Source organism: Pseudochaenichthys georgianus, unplaced genomic scaffold, assembly GCF_902827115.2.
Source record: "Pseudochaenichthys georgianus unplaced genomic scaffold, fPseGeo1.2 scaffold_628_arrow_ctg1, whole genome shotgun sequence".
Taxonomy (NCBI): domain Eukaryota; kingdom Metazoa; phylum Chordata; class Actinopteri; order Perciformes; family Channichthyidae; genus Pseudochaenichthys; species Pseudochaenichthys georgianus.
This window is the reverse complement of record NW_027263186.1, coordinates 38,691-46,428: the sequence shown is the minus strand read 5'-3', so window position 1 is coordinate 46,428 and position 7,738 is coordinate 38,691.

Sequence of the window (7,738 nt, the reverse complement as noted above, 5' to 3'; positions counted from 1 at the left end):
GTATAGCAGAAGGGGATCATACATTTTTCAGTTGAACCAGCTTAGAATAATTTACAGTGTACTTTAGGTGAAAGAAAGTCGAGAGAGACAAGAGTATGTGCAACAGAAAATATCAGTTTCTGTGAAAAGGATATAAACACTGGCCGTTTCTCAATGTCGAGTAAACCTGCTGCAGAGCCACTATTTCAAGTATACTACGTCATCGAGTGGCGCCGAAGGACTGTTTAAATTAGGGTTGTCAGTCGATTAAAATATTTAATTGCGATTAATCGCATGATTGTCCATAGTTAATCGCGACTAATCGCAAATTAATCACACATTTTCTATCTGTTCTAAATGTACCTTAGAGGGATATTTTTCAAGTTTTTAATACTCTTATCAACAATTTAATTTACTCTCTATCTCTCTTTTTTTCTCTTCCTCTCTCTGGACAGCAGCTTCGACATTATTCTCAAGGCACAGAGGGCTTATGGTAGAAGAGCAGGATAAAGGTAGTGAGAGAGAGACGTGTGTGTGTGTGTGTGTGTGTGCATGCGTGCGTGCGTGCGTGGAGAGACACTGTGATGGATCGTTGGAGCTATGTGCAACTCAAAACATATGCTCGAACGGGAGCTGCCTGGACGCTGCAATCATGTTGCGCGCACTATCCGTGCTGAGTGTGCTGACTTTTCGTACAATGTCCCACTGTCTGGCTTCCTGCATAAAGTCAAGTGCTCGGCGCAGTTGTCGGCGAAATGTCGCTCCTCTGTTTTCATTGAAACAGCTCCTTATATCCGTTAGCGCAGCTAGCTAGCACCAGATGCTAACAACAACAATACACGTAAGGTGTGCACGTTCTCTCTCTCTCGCTCGCACCACACTTACACACACCCTCCCGGTCCTCCCGATGGCCAGTCCGGGCCTGCCAGTGAGCGTGGACTGGCCCTCGTACTGAATGGAAATCACACTGAAAGAAACTGTAAACTTGAGTCATTCAGGTTTCCTTCTTTTGTATTTTTTCAGACTTGATGTAGGGCTGTGTAATTAATCGTTTTTTAAATCGCAATTACGATTTTGGCCTGCCACAATTACGAAAACAACATAATCAAAAAAAACTATTATTTTGCTTTGCTAGGTTGCGAACATATTTGACTAATTTATTTTAGTGTAATTTATTTGTATTTATCATATTTATATATGTTTAGTAGCTTGTTGAAGTGCGCTCCAAAAAATTTGATAATATTTATTATTTTTTATATTATTTATTTTTTTATTTATTTTTCAGTTGAATTATACGTTCAGGGTAATCAACAGTTAAAAAGATACTGTTCAAATTATTATTTGTATTTGTTTTAAAGTTGAATAAATGGATGTTTTCAAAGTCAATGAATAATCGTATTTAATAAGCGTGATATCAATTATTGACCAGAATAATCGTGATTATGATTTTTGCCATAATCGAGCAGCCCTAACTTGATGCTACTCATAATGCATGAACTGATAAAAAGGAGCCACTGAATGTAAATGTTACTTTGTCTTATCCACATAAAAAATATTGGCATATCTTATCTATAATGTTTACCTGTCCTACTTTACATAGAGCACATAAAAAAGGTACAACTTTCCATTGTTAGCCCCACTGTGACATACATGGAGATATCGGTTGGTAATTTAAAATGGTCCAAGGATTTGCTTTAGGGTAAGATGTAGCTCTTTGACTGCTTGGAAGAATACGCTAAATGCTTTGCTATCCAATACTATGATGAAATATGATGATATGTTGGTGACCCCTGACATTTCAACCATTAAAGTGGCTTACTACTGCAGAACAACAACATGCTCATAATAAATATTTGCAGGTATGATTTTTACCATGTTCACCATCTTAGATTGGCATGATAACAATCGCTGGTTAGCAATGAACAAAGTTTAGCTGAGGCTTTTTTTTTCATAAACTAGTTAATTTTGGACACTTCTTGCCAGCATTATGCCAAAATGCCAACATCATGGAGGATATACTGCATGTATTGGCCCCATTAGTAGATTAACCTTTCAAAGCAAAGGTCCTAAATGCTATTTAGCTTAAACAACAACATGGCTTTTTTTCCATAAATTGAATCAAAATGTAAGTAGATATTTGAACCAATTAACATTACTATTAGGTAAGTAGGGCACCGATAATGTGCTTATATGTAATACACACATGCCCATTTAAAAACTAAATTTGCATCTGCTTTTGTGCACCTATACAATAATTCTCTACATACACTCTCAAGTCTAATTCATTAATAACTTGGTAAAACATAATTATATTTCAAATCAGACAGTCTTCACAAGTCTATATAAATATGTTTTTTATCTGAGAAGTTGCTGGAATTGCAAAACATATCACTTTATGTACAACTATACACTTTTGTTTGAGAATTCAGCACAAGTTGATGTGATATTTGCTCCTTTTACGAAGCTCTTCGGCAAAGTGATTATAGCTTCATATTAAACCAACTCTGGATTAGCATTTTATTTGAGTGAACTTTATGTGCAAATGCCATTTCCCTTTCTTTCATAGCAGAGGTTTTTTACTGATTTAAGGGAATCATTTCAGATTCCCCTGACTTATGTGTGCAAAATACCATCTGTTCACTGTCTACTTGAGGAACTCCAAAATCAATTCAAGACTGTGCTAAAAAAAATTAAATTACAAGATTCTGCTGCATGGAAAAGCATAGTCGGATGGATAAACACGCACGCACAAACACACAGACACACACGCGCACACACACGGCTTGATGAGGTTGTTATGATTAATGGAGGTGAAAATCACTTGCAATATAAGAGGCCCATTTGACTCCCCTAACTCTTCAACACACACATATCACATACAGAGGCACTCAGCCCTTGGTGCTTAATGGAGCCCTCATATGGGTTATTGATTGGGCAGACCACAGCTAGATTAATTTATTCTTCCAATCAAGCTTTAATTAATAGCAGGACACTGGTAAGACCTCCATTAAAAGTTGTGGTCATTACTCACAGCAGGAACATAGAGGAAACCAATAATCAAAACATTGCTGAAGCTCCCTTGTCCCATATTCAGGATTTCAGAAAGTGGAAGCAAGGACACAAGATGTATTACAAAGCTGGAAAGTTGCCTTTGCTTTTGTTTGAGAAGTACATACATACTAACGCACCAAAGTAAAAAATACAGAAATATGCCATACACCAATAAATAAATAGCTGCAGCTACCCTCAAACACAAACATGCACACAGTAAGTGGATGAGTGGAAAGAGGGGAAGAATAGAGGGGCAGGATGAAGATGGTTGTGAGAAACAGACAGCTAAAAGGTTCAGATGTGAAAGCTGGAAGAACTGCCAGCATGCATTCAGCAGACCATAAATCTCTCATGTTGCTGCCCATGCTCAGAATGATTATGCTAAAAGTGGATATTGGACCTCTCCCTGAAGTTGGTGCCATTAGCAGGCAGGAAGTAAATACTTAGACACGCACAGAGAGAGAGAGAGAGAGAGAGAGATAAGCTTCCTTTCACTGAGATGGGCCTTTAGTCAAATGTGTGTACGGCGAGCATGAAAGGATGAGAGGAGGGAGAACTTAACAATTAGCGTTCATAATGAGATCAGGGTTATTAGACGGCTCGCTGGTCACGGATGATGAAAAGAACACTAATTCAGTTTGTCTCTTCCTCTGGCCCCTGCTGCTTGCTAAGGGATGTAGAGAGAGAAAGGGGAAGGGTGGGGACATGTCCATATTAACAATAACTCCTATCACACATGTGTAAAATCATCTCTGCAATGTAATTTCATTGCTCACAATGGTTACAATAACTGCAATGTTAAGAGAGCAGAAGCCATAATGGAAATCTCATTCTGGCCTATTTGCAACTGCCTAGGTTTATGACTTTAAAAGAAGCCTATTATTTTTCTCACATGCTTTTCCTCTACGCAATTGATGTCATGTTCTTTTTATTTAATTCTCTCTTGCTTCCTGTTTACGTTGTTATTCACCTGCTGCCTATAAATACCTCAAAGGTTGCCCTGGCTGCACCTCAGTTGGAGCTAAATGAGTGTAAATAGCCCTGACTGAGCCAAAGACGAATGAGTGGCATCGTAGCGGGAGGAGGCCAAGAGATGGATGGAGACACAGATGGAGGAGGATAAGAGTGAATAAGGGACTTCCACACACTCCTCACTATAGAGTTCCTTGTGATAAACGGCCTAGGCCCAGCTCTCCATGAGCTAAAGGCAGACAGCAGACCCAACACGAACAAAAACACAGAAATACTCATCAGCCAACAAGTAAACACACTCCAAAGCACGCAGACACATAGTAATATACTTAAAGTCCTTCATACACCTTCTTCAAATCCTGAAGGATACCAGCTGGGTGTATTTCCTGTTTCCAATAAATGTGTTGCCACGCCCTAGACCCACAATCACACTCTCATCAATGCACCTCATCAATAGAACCTAATCATCAAGACTGATTGGGAGACATCTCAGTGTGAAAGGACCGCCACACAACTAATCTATCACTAACACACACAGAAACACACACTCACACATAAAGGCAGATGCACACATACACACCAACGTGTACACACACAAACATACACACACACAGGCCTCATCCATCAACCCCTGTGGCTGGTCTATCTGAGGTCTCAGTGATTAGTTGTCCTGCCTGGCTGAATTATGATGTTAATAAGTCTCCATTAGTTCCCATGTCCACACCCACTTCACACATGTGAGTGAGAGCGCACATTCAAACAAACAAACACACACACACACACACACCCACGGCAACCTAAGTCCTTCTGCTAAATCATCCATTTGGTTGACCATAAAATAAAATAATTTACCCCTGCTGACTTTTAACATTATTTCTTGTGCTTCAAACATTTTAAATGAAATGGATTTCAGCCATCACAGTGATACAGAAGAATATATAATAATCATAAACCCTGATGCTAACAAAATAACTTTGTAATACAATTGTATAACTAAATAGATATTTTTCATTGGAGTCATTTCCATTTTCCCTAAAAGGTCATAACATTTCTGAAGAAATTACGCTAAACTGCTGGCTTGAATGTTTAAGATAGTAAGCTGGGATATTTGGAAAAAAGGAAGTGGTGTCAATCCAACAAACGTCATAGAAAAGTTATATTGTAAAGAATGTGCATACAACTCCCAATATATGAAAAATGTGAAAGATGTAAAGCTTTGTATGCATCAGTACATACAATTGTGGCACATTTTAAAGTTACAACTAGTATGAACAAGGAGATGGAGATCCATGGAGATGTTGAGTGATTAGAGAGGGGAGAGGCGGTCGTTTTGATTTTGCATTCAATGTCTGACATTTTTGCCTCCTGAAAAATAAACTATAGCTCCTGTTGATGAAGTAAGCCAATGTCAGGGCCCTGCTTTGTGCATGCTGTCTACAATTAATGGACTGAAGCCATTATTGATGTCTTGAGATGTGTGACACACCTGTGTCACCTATTATGACATGTCAAAACGTTTACCATGAAAAAAGGTTTATAGTAAGCTCTAAAAGACCATGGGATTTATTAATGCCCAGCACACTCATCATTATGTCAACATGTTATTGGCAATAGAAAGTCCCACCAAGAAACAAGGACAACATAGCAAGTCTTATATGACCAAACATCAAATGCAAAGACTAATTGTCAAAAATTACCATACACTATGCAGACAGATCTGTTTTTTTTCTATGTATAGTACAAGAGTCAACGGTGTGAATAGATTTTCATTAATCTGTCACAACAACAAAAATGACAAGCATTTTGGTCTACTAATGGCAGGGTAGCTACCATCACTCAACTGTACAAAAGCTGAGTCTACAGAATTATTTGAACACAACCAAAGTCTAATCACAATAACTCATCAGCAGCTGAAATACAGTTTGTGCAATGCAATACCACACATTCAACAGTTAACCACAAGCACAAGTATATGCTAATGTTCTCTGCATATCGTCCTAGTGCTAGGAGTCTAGTACTAGGAGCAGTAAATACACAACCCAGTCTCACGGCATTTCGTGTTCACCAACACGGTTTTTAATCTATTGATTCGTGTTCACCATCACGATTTGCCCCTTTTTTTCGTGTTGCACAGCACGATTTTAAAAGCAATGTATTTCTACTGGTAACGTGTTTCGTGCCTGCAGGCTGCAGCACGTCTTTTTCTCCGGTCGGGTCGTGGAAGACCGGAAGCTGTGTGGTTCATAAAAACATGTTCTTACTCAATATCAAGCCACAATTATTGCTTTTATTTTAAATCGTATAATTTCGGACTTTTGTTGCCGTCTGTGAGGAAAATAAATGGGGCTCAGAGCCTCAGGATACTGAAATCTGTATTTTTAAAAAAAAAATTCCTTCTAATTTGTTATTCTTTTCAAAATAACACACTGTTATTTACTCACCAATAACACACAATTATCCTTGCTTTTATTTATTGGTTTAATTCCATAATCTCGGGCTCTTTTTGGTGTCCGTCAGGAACTGAATTTCAAAATAAAAATAACCGGAAACAGACGTAGGCCTATAAGGGACATTTCGAGCATCATTGCGATTGTCAACATTTCTGAGTTTAGGATGGCCGAAGACACTACACTACCCATAATCCCCAGCTATCGTTTAGGACTACAGTTCCCGTAAGGTTACGCAGAGCGTCAAACAGCTGTGTGAAATGGAACGAAACCACGCCAGACTATCCAAAACTGGAATCGAACACCCATCCAGAACTACACATGCTGGCTATTGTGTTTCGCAAAATGTTCTATGGGACGTCTCTACTGAACGTTTTCGTTTTTCCCACAATTAGAAGTTGCCATTATTAAACACATTGGTGTTATCAAATGTAAAACATATAATTAATAAATGGGTGAAAATCACTTGTGTCCATAATGCGCAGCATTGCTACTTTGTAATTCTACTCCACTACAATTCAGAGGTTAACCTGGTATTTTTACTCCACTGCATTTATTTGAGTTACTTTGCAGATTCTGATTAATTATGTGAAATATAAACAACCCTTAAATCAGACTTTAGTTACACCTGAGTAAAATTCAGGTAAGGTGATTGTCAAGTGCCAACAATCAGGAGAGATATTTGATAGTTGGTGCTTGAGAAGACTAAACATGTATCTGCAATTGACATGAATGGAAACAAGTAATAAAGTATATTCATTACTCGTTATTCTCTACTAATAGTTAATTAAAGACTGTATATTATGGCTATTTTGCACATCCCTTTCAAGATTTTCAAAGGTGTATTGACATATCATACACAACTACGGTGTAGTTATGCAATGAATGAAAAACTTGGGTCACAGGTTCCTCAACAGTGCATTACAAGACATCTATCAATATGTGTGTACCTCCACCATTAAACTGTCATATTATGCACATTTCTTATTCTATCTACATACATAAGAGTATAATTAATGTGTATAATATCAATTAAAATAAGTGCTTCAACATAGTTAACATTGCAGGAAAGCAATATATTAGACGTTAATTACTTTGTCAGGCTTAATATTTAATATGTAATGTTTAAATAAAGGTTAATCCGTTTTTCTGTTTTGCACCTCCTCCTATTAATATATGTGTACATCCTGCACTAAACTGTTTTATTGTAGAGATCACTTATAGTATCTTCTTGATTTTTTATATTCTATATTTCTATATTTATACTTTCCCCCTATGAAAGTATGTAC